Source organism: Triticum urartu, chromosome 3A (genome assembly GCF_056163025.1).
Source record: "Triticum urartu cultivar PI428250 chromosome 3A, HENAU_Tu73, whole genome shotgun sequence".
Lineage (NCBI taxonomy): Eukaryota > Viridiplantae > Streptophyta > Magnoliopsida > Poales > Poaceae > Triticum > Triticum urartu.
The window spans coordinates 429,062,224-429,075,575 of record NC_141875.1 but is presented as its reverse complement, the minus strand read 5'-3'; positions in this window follow the sequence as shown (position 1 = coordinate 429,075,575).

The following is a 13,352-nucleotide window of genomic DNA, read 5'->3' as shown; positions in this document are numbered from 1 at the left end:
CTTCGGCGACACAAGCGTCCTAGTCCAGTACGCCGCGGCATACTGGTCTTGAGGCATGCAATTAATCAACATGTGGATGTTGATTTCTGGTCTGCATTTGTTCAACCAGACCAAAATGCACGTAAACACACGTGATGTGATTTTCGGGTAACTGGTACATTTTGTGAAGGCAAGACAGAGGCCAATAAAGAAGCCCTGAATCCACATGCCCTTGCTCACAAACAATCACCGCCCCTGCACTGCACTGCATTGCACCCGGCGCCAGGCGTACTGTGCTGTCGCGGAGGTTCGCCAACACGTAACACGTAGGAGGAGTATGTGGCTACACGTCTGGCTTTTCCTTACTGTCGCGTTCGCTACGGTCAGCTTCGTATCGTATACACTCTCGCCTAATCGTCATTGATTTCTGCACTCGTCCTATTCCTTTATTGCACCGCTGCAGAATCCATTTGCAAGAATCTAATCTACGCTCAGATAGTCCTGGCACCGGTCCTCCACCTTCTCTTCTTTATACATCCGCATACGGCAGGTGTCTGATTTATACGCACGCAAGTGTGTCCTGGTCACGACAGCAGCATTGATAATCTGATTGATACAGCACTGCTGTACATCAGTATTATTATACTCCGGAGTACTTCGTTGTAGTTCATCTAAGATGGCGTATACAAATGGGTGGGGAGGCACACCCCACAAGGCACAGCTGCTCTCTGCACATGTAGTTACTATAGTACAGTATGCAGTAACAAGCACTCGAGTGGTCACTCATCAGGCTAAGCCTCACAGGATGCACTTTTATCGCTAGCGGCAACCTGCTGGTTTGACGATAAACCGGCATTTAGCAGCAACTGCTCGGTGAAAGACAAATACTACTGGCAGGAACGGGGTCTGACGTCCACTGCTTAATTCTCAAGGCAAACAACATACTAATACAGACATTCAGATAAATACACCTCACAACTTGCTAGTGAAACGACAGACTGAACGCTGGACGTAGAATACTACAAGTTGTTGCAAATGGAGTACGTAGATTTGCAAGCTGTCGAGGCCTGTCGGCCTGACAGTCTTGGTACACAAAATTACAAATGAGCAAGCTCCTACATTTTTTGATAAAGGGCCTTTTTATTATCTCATAATACGGCATTAAGTGGATATAAAATCATAATGAGCAATACCCGACCTTTGATAGGTAAGATGCACACGATCAAACATTCAAGGTTCAAGGGCGGAGCCAGGCATGAAGCCAACGAATATTATGCCTCATAGATTATATAATAATTTATATTCATGTATCATTCTCATTTAACTTTGCCTGGGAACATAAGTTTTTTTTGGCTGCCGGAGCGTGTGTAGCAATAGCTAATATTGATCAATAATTCCACTTAAACGCCAAGAAGACGAATGTGATGATCAAACTACTCTGAAATATGACATGAGATGCCGTGCTATTAAACATTGTCATATGAGAATTTAAGATATATGAACAAGATTAGAATTGAGAGAGATTAGTAGGTGGTGCGATGTGTTAACCTCGGTAAGTTCGTTGGCTAGCATGAATAATTGGTGGGTGAAGCAGCCTGCATTGCCGTATGAATCAGATTAGATTTTTTTTTTGAGGCAAAGAATCAGGTTAGATGGAAGAGCAGAGATAGGCAGGCGGCGAAGGCGTCGGACGGCAGCGGTTCAGCGCTAATCTAGCACGCCCTAATCACCGACAGAATGCTCAACGCCAAGAGATTTAGCGGAGGCCCATCGTACAATCTACCTTGGCATGAACTTAGAAAATGACTAACCAGTGGGCTTGTACATGGGCCTTTTTCCTTTCTCTAGTATTCGCGTAACGATCGAGGGGGGGCCAAGGACGTTGTACCTGCAAATCTTATCGCTAATTAACTGCTGATACGAGATGTCCGCTCGATCGTTAGGGGGGGGGGGGGGCAAACATCCACAGTCTAAAAAAAATAGAAAAATGTATCGGCAAGGTCGTATAGGACAGACATTGTGCCTAGCGAAGGAGGTAGTGGCTAGAGACGGAGATTATGTTGCGACCATGTTAGGTAAATATCTTTCTCGGCACCCGCTCCACCCGCATACGCACCATCCTGAACATATTTTGATACTTCATTTGATGTAGCGTAGACCTTATACGAACGTACAACAACAAAATCTGCAAAGGAGAGGCGTTTTTGGCATTTAAGTTTTTTTTGCTAAGCTAAGCTCTTTGGCCTAATTTTTCCGCCGTGTGCTAGGGTTTGTTCTAGGGTGATGGGAAACGAAGCATGAAAATCAAAAAAAATTCTAGGAAACACCCAATGTCCAATCTAGTAGATGCATAGCAACGAGAGGGGAGTGTGTCTACATGTCTTTGTAGACCGAAAGCGGAAGCGTATATAACGAGGTTGATGTAGTCATACTCTTAGCGATCCAATCATGATTCAAACCGATCTAGCGCCGAACAGACGGCACCTCTGAGTTTAGCACACGTGCGGCTCGGTGACGTCTCCTCCTCCTTGATCCATCCAGCAAGAGAAGGGGGAGAAGTGGATGGGATCTCAACCAACACGACGGTGTGATGGAGATGGTGGTGGAGTTACTCCGGCAGGGCTTTGCCAAGTCGTACTGAGAGAATATGGTGGTAGAAGGCAGGAGGGGCTGCGCCAGGGTTTAGGGTGTGTTGGGGATATAGTTACTAGGTATGACCCGCCCAGGAGGGGCCGGGTCAACCCCAATGGCGGGTTACAAAAGAAGCCCGGTAATATTCAAGGTGATAGTTTGTTAAAGACTTATAGAAGACCTAAGCCCAGAGGCGGCTTAAGGCCCAATATTGTAAACCGTCGTATGTAAGGAAAGACTTGTAAAGAAAGGCATATAAAAAAAGTCACTGAGTCGGACACGTTTTTTGAGCCAGCCGGGACTCTATAGGCCGCCAGGCGTCAATCCATGTATATAAGGGGACGACCCGGCGGCGGCTTAGGACAAGAAATAACAACTCGAAGCCAGGACAAGCATATTCGCTCCCTGGTCTTCGAAACCCCAACAATTCCAACACAACTAGATGTAGTCTTTTACCTTCATCGTAAGGGGCCGAACTAGTATAAATCTCTCGCGTCCTTTGTCCCGATTAACCCCTTTAAGCTTCCTAATTGCGATGGTCCTACGACTAAGTCCTTTTTCTAGGACATCTGCCGTGACAATTCCATGACAGTTGACGCCCACCGTGGGGCCAGCGCACGGTGGATTTGAGTTCTTGAAGGGCAATTTCGAAGGGCTCAAGGGATACACTGTGGGCCGGATGACCAAGAGTCGTCGCGGCAAGCTCTACATCGATGACGAAGGCTGGGGCCCCGAGGCCGGCTCAATTGAGTACGGGTACCGGGTCCCCTTTGGCGGAATCCATGTCTTCATCGGCCGGATCGGTGAATCAGGCCCTGAGCCGGACGTCTGCACCAACCTCATTGAGATGGCTCAGCGTGCGAGATCCGCTCGGGCCCGGCCTGCCGTGAAGCATGCCTTCATGGGTTGCATCCATGGAGTTGAATTCTCTGAAGGATTAGTGGACGGTGGTGAGACGGCCATCTATTCTGACGGTGAGTCGTCCTTAGGCGAGACAGATTCTTTGTATCAGCTACAGGATGGCGTGCTTGGGGGCTGTTCCGATGGCAGCAGTATTCCGGACCTCTCTGAGCCGCCGAATCGAGCCGGAGTTTTCATGGCTGGCACTCAACCCAGTCAGAATTCCACAGCAGCAACAACAATAACCTCCGGGTCGGCAGCAGCCGGGTCAGGAGACCCCGCGCGCCCACCGACTCAGATGCTAATGGACCTCACAGATAAGTTGACGGCTCTGTTGACTGCTGTAGTGGAGCCGGTGGATAGAGTTCAGCATGACGCAGAGGTAGCACGGCTATGCGAAGAGATGGCACAGGCCAAGGAAAATTTAGCAGCAGAAGAGGTCAGGATGGCCGCGGAGCGGGCGGCTTCGGATGCTCGTGCTCAGCAGCTTCAAGCGGAGACTTTCCGGCTCTCGGTGGATCTGAACGCATCGAACGAGGTCATGAGGAGAAGGCACCAGAAAACCCAATCATGTCTGCCTCTGACGTACGATCCTAGGAACCTTTTCCATACACCCGGGGCTGGTGCAAGTAACCCGCCGGAGGCAAATCGGATCACGACACCCGGGCCTGGGACGCCGTTTCAACCGCGGGCCATGGAACGACCTCGTATGGATACTGCTCCGCCTCATTATACACCAATACCACCGGGTCATTTTTCTAACCCTTTGGAGAATCGCATTGCTGCGTCGGCTCGTTTGGCGGCTCTCCCGATGGAGGGTGACTCTCCGACAGCAATTGAAACGCGAAGGGTAAGAGAACTTCTTCAGACGGCTCTGGCACAGCATGATGCGTACTCTTACAGTCATGACAGAATCCATTCAACCCCCCGCCCAAGCCGGAGCCCGAGCTATAGCAGGCATATGGACTCAGCCGCTATGTCGAGCAACGCTCAATGTCGTAACCAACCGCGTAGGCATGAGCCGGCGCAGGGTGGAGCCCTTAACTTGGCGGATCAGGAGAGAATCCGTCAAGAGGCTGAGCGGGCGACTCAGCTGGCGGCTGAGAAGGCGACTCATCAGGCTTTTCCGGCTTATCCGGCAACCTCTGTCGAGGCAGGAGTAGCCACAAGAACAGGAGGTGTCCCTTGCCTAGTGCCGGCTATATGTAATGAGCGCTTGCCAAAAGACTTTAAGGGGCCTCGTAAGGTGCCTAATTACACGGCCGACTTACAGCCTGGGGCATGGATTGAAAGTTATGAGATGGCAATGGAGCTGTTGGAGGTCAGCAATGCAGCAATGGCTAAGTATTTCACTATGATGTTGGATGGAACGGCTCACACTTGGTTGAAAGGGTTGCCATCCAATTCCATCGGCTCATGGGCGGAGTTAAAGGATCGGTTCATTTAGAACTTCAAGGACACCTGTAAACAACCTATGTCAATCATGGACCTGACTAATTGTAAGCAAGAGGAAGGTGAGTCCACGACCCATTGGGTGCGTCGGGTCAAGGAGATAATACATTCATCTGATAAGATGGATGCCGACTCTGTAGTCTTAATGTTGGAGAAAAATTACCGTTTTGAACCTCTGAAACAGAAGCTGGGGCGGCTCAAGCGTGACTGTAATGACATGGGCCAGTTGATGACATCCCTCGTCAAATATGCTGATTCTGACAGTACCAAGGATCCCATGTCTGATGAAGAAAAAACAGGGAAGGGAAAGAAGAACGACAACGGAAAGGGTCACCAGCATAACCCGGCAAATTAAGGAGGTAATAAACGTAAGGCTGACGAGTTTGTGGCTAACACCAATACACAGGGCAACAACCAACGACGCAAGGGTAGGCCGCCTCCTCGGTCAGGCGGGTCAGGTCCCACCCTCGAGCAACTACTGAATGAACCTTGTCCAAGACACGGCACCTGGGAGAAGCCAGCCACCCATCTATGGAAGGACTGTACGATCATGAAGGCATTAAAAAATTCCAACATGTTTGATGGTAGCCACGGGCCTGGCGGTGGTTCAGGCGGAGGCGGCTTTCATGGCCCGGGCGCCGGTTCAGGAGGAGGCAGTTTTCACGGTCAGGGCCATCCGGGTAACCAGGGTGGTTATAATCAGCAACCCGGCCAAAGTAATCAGCAGCAACAGTCCAGGTATCAGAGTAATCCAAAGCAGTTGAATAGTGGGCAGTACCATGTATTTACCACTAGTTTATGCAAAAGGGACTAGAAGCTTCATAAGAGGGCTGTCAATGCTGTTGAGCCGGCGATTCCACGTTATTTGAGGTGGTCAGAACAACCTATTGTGTGGAGTAGGGAAGATCACCCTCCCCGGATTGATAATCCGGGTCACTTGGCCTTGGTGGTGGCACCTCAGGTGGGTGGATATAAGTTCACTAAGGTGCTGATGGATGGAGGCAGTAATATCAACATCCTCTATTATGAGACGTTTCGTTGGATGGGGTTGATGAGAAGAGTCTTAAACAATCCAACATTGTTTTTCATGGTGTTGTGCCTGGTAAATCGGCATACCCAGTTGGTAAGATTGAACTGAAAGTAGGCTTTGGGGATGAATATGATTCCTGAGCTGAGAAGTTAACTTTTGAGGTGGTTAAAATCAAAAGCGTGTATCATGCTCTGTTTGGACGACTGGCTTATGCCAAGTTCATGGCTCGACCGTGTTATGTGTATCTGCAGCTCAAGATGTCGGGTTATAAAGGCACCATCACAGTACATGGAAGCCGGAAAATAGCCCTGGAATGTGAAGAAGGTGATGCCGCTTATGCTGAGTCTGCTTGTGCGACAGAGGAGTTGAAGTTTTATAAATATAATGTTGACCCGGCAGATATGACGTCTTTGAAGAAGCCAACTACGGAGCACGAACCGGTGTTGAAATTCAAGTCAGCTGATGACACCAAGATGGTTGATTTTGTGCCTGGCGACTCATCCAAACAGTCCATTATCAGTGCTAACTTGGATCCAAAATAGGAAAGCGCGCTCATTGAGTTCATCCGTGAGAACCGGGACATCTTTACATGGAAACCTTCTGACATGCCGGGTGTCCCGAGAGAACTCGCTGAGCACACTCTTAATATTGATCCGAAGTTTAAGCCGGTCAGGCAGTTTCTTCGATGGTTTAACGAGGAAAGGCGCAAGGCCATTGGAGAAGAGGTGGCCCGACTCTTGGCGTCCGGGCACCCAGAGTGGTTGGCTAACCCGGTGCTTGTACTCAAGAAGAATGGCACCTGGCGTATGTGTGCGGATTACACCGATTTGAACAAGGCTTGTCCGGCTGACCCTTTTGCTCTCCCTCGTATTGATCAGATCATTGATGCTACGGCGGGTTGCGAGCGTTTGAGTTTTTTGGATGCATACTCAGGTTATCATCAGATTAAGATGGCAGTTAAGGACCAGGATAAAACAACTTTCATCACTCCGTTTGGAGCCTTCTGCTATGTGTCTATGCCTTTTGGGCTTAAAAGTGCCCAGGCGACTTATCAACGGTGTGTGCAGAATTTCCTTCACAATCAGATTGGGCGTAATATTCATGCTTATGTGGATGATATAGTGGTGAAATCCAGAGAAGAGGAAACCTTGGTAACAGATCTGAAGGAGGCCTTTGATAACCTCCGGGTCTACAAGATGATGCTTAACCTGGCCAAGTGTGTTTTTGGAGTCCCAGCTGGCAAACTCTTGGGTTTTTTGGTGTCTAACAGAGGTATTGAAGCTAACCCGGAGAAAATTAAGGCAATCACATCCCTGGCCAAACCGGTGTGCATCAATGACGTTCAACGACTGACGGGTCGCGTTGCTGCTTTGAGCCGGTTCATAAGCCGGTTAGGGGAGAAGGCAATGCCTTTGTATTAGATGATGAAAAAGACGGATGACTTTGTTTGGAGTGATGCTGCAAACTCTGCTTTTGAGGATTTGAAAAATAGCTTGCTGAGCTGCCGGTTCTTGCTGCTCCGGTTGAGAAAGAGCCGTTATTGTTATATGTAGCTGCTAACTCATGTGCGGTCAGCGTGGCCATTGTTGTGGAGCGCAAGGAGGCTGGCAAGGAACATCCGATCCAACGGCCGGTTTACTACGTCAGTGAGGTGCTCATTGAATCTAAACAAAGATATCCGCACTGCCAGAAGCTTGTTTATGGGGTGTTCATGGCAAGCCGGAAGCTTAAACACTACTTTCAGGGTCACCCAATCACTGTGGTTAGCTCTGCTCCTCTAGGGGACATCATTCAAAATAGAGAAGCCACAGGATGAGTCGCCAAGTGGGCTATTTAACTTGGGTCTCATGGTTTAAAGTATATGCCATGCATTGCAATCAAATCTCAAGCGCTGGTTGACTTCATTAATGACTGGACAAAGTTGCAGATGTCAGAGGAGAAACCAGACAACACATATTGGACGATTCATTTTGATGGGTCCAGACAGTTGGAAGGCTCGGGGGCTGGAGTTGTTTTAACTTCTCCTCGAGGGGATAAGTTTTGTTATGTGTTGTGATTAATGTTTCCTTGTACTAACAACACAGCAGAGTATGAAGCCTTGCTCCATGGTCTTCGAATGGCTAAAGAGATGAGCCTGAGCCGGGTCCGGTGCCTTGGCGATTCAGATTTGGTGGCCCAACAGGTGTCAGACAAGTGGGATTCCAAGGATCCTCTCATGGCGGCTTATCGCCGTGAAGTCGACGCTGTTGCAGGACATTTTAAGGGTTATCAGGTGGAACACATTGACCGTAGGAAGAACGAAGCGGATGATGCTTTAAGCCGGTTGGGATCTCAGCGTAAGTCGGTGTCACCTAACACCTTTTTAGATGTTTTGCATAACCCGTCTATTAAGTTACCTACAAAGGAAGATTTGGCCGTTCCTGACCCGAAGGCACAGTTGGTGGCGGCTCTTCACGTCATTCCAGATTGGACAGTATCGTTCTTGGCTTACATGACCCGGGGCGAGTTGCCAGAGGATGAGACCCTGGCCCGACAGATAACCCGGCGGTCCAAGTCAATGACGATTTCTGACGGAGAGTTATACCATCGCAGCGTCACTGGAGCGATTCAGCGTTGTGTTTCTCCTAGAGAAGGCCAAGAAATACTTCATGAGATCCATGAAGGGGATTGTGGTCATCACGCCGGGCCAAAGTCTCTTGTGGCCAAAGCTTTTCATCATGGTTTTTATTGGTTAACGGCTCACGCCGATGAAGAGGATCTGGTCAGTAGATGTGATGGATGTCAAAAATTTGCACGACGAGCGCATGTGCCGGCTCAAGAATTGCGGATGATTCCAATCACTTGGCCATTTGCAGTCTGGGGGCTTGACATGGTCGGACCTTTCAAAAGGTCCAAGGATAAAACGACACATCTTTTAGTGGCAGTTGACAAATTCACAAAGTGGGTTGAGGCAGAGCCAGTGAGTAAGTGTGATGCAGCCACGGCGGTTCAGTTCATGAAAACGGTGATTTTTCGCTTTGGTTTTCCACACAGCATTATCACTGACAATGGCACTAATTGTCCCAAGGTGCTATGGAGGAGTTTTGTCAAAGAGAGCACATCCGGCTGGATGTTTCTTCCGTAGCTCACCCTCAATCTAATGGGCAGGCTGAGAGAGCAAATCAGGAAATTTTAAAAGGTCTCAAGCCCCAGCTCATGGTTCCCTTACAACGGACGCCGGGTTGTTGGGTAGAGGAGTTACCCTCGGTGTTGTGGAGTATCAACACCACTCCTAACAGGTCTACAGGTTATACACCTTTCTTCATGGTTTATGGAGCGGAAGCGGTGCTGCTTAGTGACATCCGCCATGACTCGCCTCGTGTGGCGGCTTACGTTGAAGCTAATAACGAACAAGCCCGACAGGATGCACTTGACTTGTTAGATGAGGAGAGAGACTTAGCAGCGACTCGATCAGCAATTTATCAACAGGACCCGCGCCATTATCACAGCCACCGGGTTAAGTCCAGGACTTTTCAAGAAGGTGACCTGGTGCTTCAGCTCATCCAGGATCTGTCAGATGCACACAAGCTATCCCCGCCTTGGAAAGGACCCTTTGTGGTCAGCAAGAATTTAAACAATGGGTCATATTACCTCATCGATGTTCGAGAACACAAAGACTCACGTAAGTCGGAGGAGGAGACCCGCCGGCCGTGGAACATTGCTCAACTTCGTCCATACTACACCTGAGCCACCGGCTCTCGTCATGTACATACTTTGACATTGTATATATTATGATAAGTAATAAAGTAGGAACTATGTCCTTTTCCTCTTCAAAGATCATATATCTTTACTATTTTCATGACTATTAAGGAGCTGATCATATCTGAATTTAGCTTAACCTTTCTGGTCCGTCTTATGATCATATTCGAATCTAGCTGGAAACCTCATGATCACTTGGGGGCTTCCTGTTCAAACATAGGTCGTATTCGAACCAAAGAGAATATAGCTGTCGTAACCCTCTTGATCGGCTCAAAGCCAAACTCACTAGGGGGCTTCTTGATCATATCCGAATCATATATTAACCCCTTTTGGGTCCGACTTGGATTGTATTCGAATTAGGGTCGTTAAAAATCTCTCAAGGTCATTTGGGGGCTTCCTGTTCAAACATAGGTCGTATTTGAACCAAAGAGAACATAGCTGTCGGTACCCTCTTGACCGACGCAACGCCAAAGCCACTGGGGGCTATGTGATCGTATTCAAATCTTAGCTTAACCCCTTTGGTCCGGTTTACTGATCGTATTCGAATCAGAAACCCCCAACTTTCAGTTACAAAGTTAATTTATATTGTTTGAAATCTGCTATTTGTCTTACTGGTCTTTGTTGTCTCAAATTTAAAGGATCAGCACGGTTTTTTCACCGGCTTGATTATTTGACAATAAGCCGCAATGCATGATAGTCATCAGGCATACAGAAGTATTGACTTCTCAAAAAAGGACTGGGTCATCAACCTCATCACCTGGGTCATATAAACCTGTGGTCCAGATGCAAAGGATACAGGTATGACTGTTATTTATGAACAATTCTTTCTATGTTTTTTCGTTAATCAAAGGTTGTTTCAACCTTGTTTAGTTTCACGTCTGTTTCTGTTTTTTCTACTATGATAAAACCATTGGTCATGTACCAGGTGTTCTGACCCGTTCGGTGCTAAACCACCAAGCCAGTTTTTTCCTTTTCTCCAGGAACATAGCTGAAATATTACAGAGATAACCATAGATGTGACGCATATATTGGCATCAGGAAGCAAAGAGTCACACACGACATCTTATGCACGATGGCATAGGCAAAATATGCAGTTGTTTGAAGCTAAATCTATTACAAGGCTTTAAAGAGCCCACAAGATGATTATCACTCTCCCCTCGCCGGTTCACCTCCTTCTGCTGATTGGAAGCTGGGATTGGACCAGTCAAAGCCGTTCACGGCAATGAACTCTGCTTCATCATCAATCAGGCCAGCCGGATCAACTTCCGAAGCAAACGTATATTGACGAACCAGTGAGATAAGATCTGTCACCTTGTAAGAGGGAGTCGCCATCTTCTTATTCTCCAAATCAAAACCCGGCTGATATTTGTCAATGTTGGTCTCATCTCAAAGAACGGTAGCTTGAGGTCGAACTCCCCTCACGCAGGCAATGAAGTCATCTTGCTCAAATAAGGTCCCATCTTCCTTCACGGTAGGGTACCCCTCAGCTACATCCGCCGGGTCTAGATCTGGTACCCAGGCTTTGGAGCGACTCAGGGCAGTCAGGGCTCCAGCTCTGGCGCAGGATCGTTTGACCTCTTGAAACCTGGCGGGTAAGATTGACAGTTTCTTCAAGACATCGCTCAACCGATTGGGTCCTTGGTTGGCAGGGGAGATGGTAGCAAGAGCTCGTTGAGCGCCAGTATACAATTGCTCTACCAAGGTATAAACCACCTTCAGTTTGGTCACACTATCTTGACTCGGATTTTTTCTTCGCGGACCTGTGAGTGTTTTAAACAAAGGCTCGGCAGGTGGCTTATATTTCGGGTCAAAAGAAGGTATAAGTGATTAACACAGATAACTTACCAAAGATGGCGGAAACCATTTGAGACATCTGGTTCTTTAGACCGGTGAGCTTTGTGGTAACCTCCTCAAGAGCCGCTTCAGCTTTTTCAGCACGTTGGGTCAACAACGTCTTTTCTTCGGCCCAGGATTTCTTGTTTGCCGTCAAACTGGTCTTCAATTTTTCTGTCTCAGAAAGACTTAGTTGGAGTTTAGAATCAGCAGCTTTGATTTCTGCTTCTTGCTCCGCCAGCCGGGTCTTTGCATCAGTTAATTGGGAGCCCAATCCAGATAAGGCGTTCTACAAAACATACACAGGTGTGTCAAGGCTTAAACTAAAGGTTCAAGTCTCAAGTGCTATGCACCGCAATACCACTTGACACTTGGGGGCTAATGTCTGCCAAAGCAAGTTTTTATGACTCTTATATATTTCAAGTCCCAAGTGCTTTACAAAGTAACAACACTCGGCACTTGGGGTCTAATGCATGATATTCAGAAAGTTTCTTAAGATTAAGCCGGATTGCAACATTTATTAGGACTGGTAAAAGGCAGTTATGAAGTTAAGTACCGGTTCATTTATGATACATTGAGCCGGCCCTTGGGGACTACAGGTGAAGTTTGCACTACTTTGTTGGACTTTTGAAAAACTTAAGAAAGAAAGTATCAATCTATATCATAAAGTCTACAGATCATTCAGGATCATCATCTGAAGACTTGGGGGCTGGCAGAGTATAAGTAAACCGGAGAACATACCTCATACTTCAGCTACAATTGCTTGACCATCTCAATTTCTGACTCACGGCTGGAATGAACATGACCGAGATAGCCGGACAGTATGTCACCAGCATTCAGATGAGCATAGTGAGAGATATCAAAACACACTTTCTGCTTCTCCAAAGCTTCTTGTTTCACAGTGTGCCGGGCTAACACAGTGGGGGTCCCCGACTCAACAAATCGGCTACCAGTAATAAATACGTCAGTATCCGAAGTTGTTGGCGGGTTAGCTGAACTAGATGGTTCAGTGTTAGCTGGGTTAAGAGTGATCTCATCGGCTGACAACTCAGGAGCCAATTGAGTATCAATAGCCGGGTCTTCTGGTGCTTCAGTTCGAGGGAGGGAATTGGTATGACTGGTTCAGGTGCAAGAACTGACGGGTCTTCCGCCGGTTTAGTCACCTTGGCCTTCTTGGATTTGTCTTGACCACTAAGAAAGATGTTATGAGACAGTTAGTACAATGATGCAGTTTGAAAGACACAGAGGAAAGATGATTTTTTCCTTACCCAGGGGCAGTGTCGGTGTCAAAACCGGCGGATCTCGGGTAGGGGGTCCTGAACTGTGCGTCTAGGCCGGATGGTAACAGGAGGCAAGGGACATGAAGTTTTACCCAGGTTCAGGCCCTCTTGATGGAGGTAAAACCCTACGTCCTGCTTGATTAATATTGATGATATGGGTGTTACAAGAGTAGATCTACCACGAGATCAGAGAGGCTAAACCCTAGAAGCTAGCCTATGGTATGATTGTATGTTGTGATTGTTGTCCTACGGACTAAAACCCTTCGGTTTATATAGACACCGGAGAGGGTTAGGGTTACACAAGGTCGGTTACAAAGGAGGAGATATCCATATACATATTGCCTAGCTTGCCTTCCACGCCAAGTAGAGTCCGATCCGGACACGAGACGAAGTCTTCAATCTTGTATCTTCATAGTCTAACAGTCCGGCCAATGGAGATAGTCCGGCTGCCCGGAGACCCCCTAATCCAGGACTCCCACAGTAGCCCCTGAACCAGACTTCAACGACGA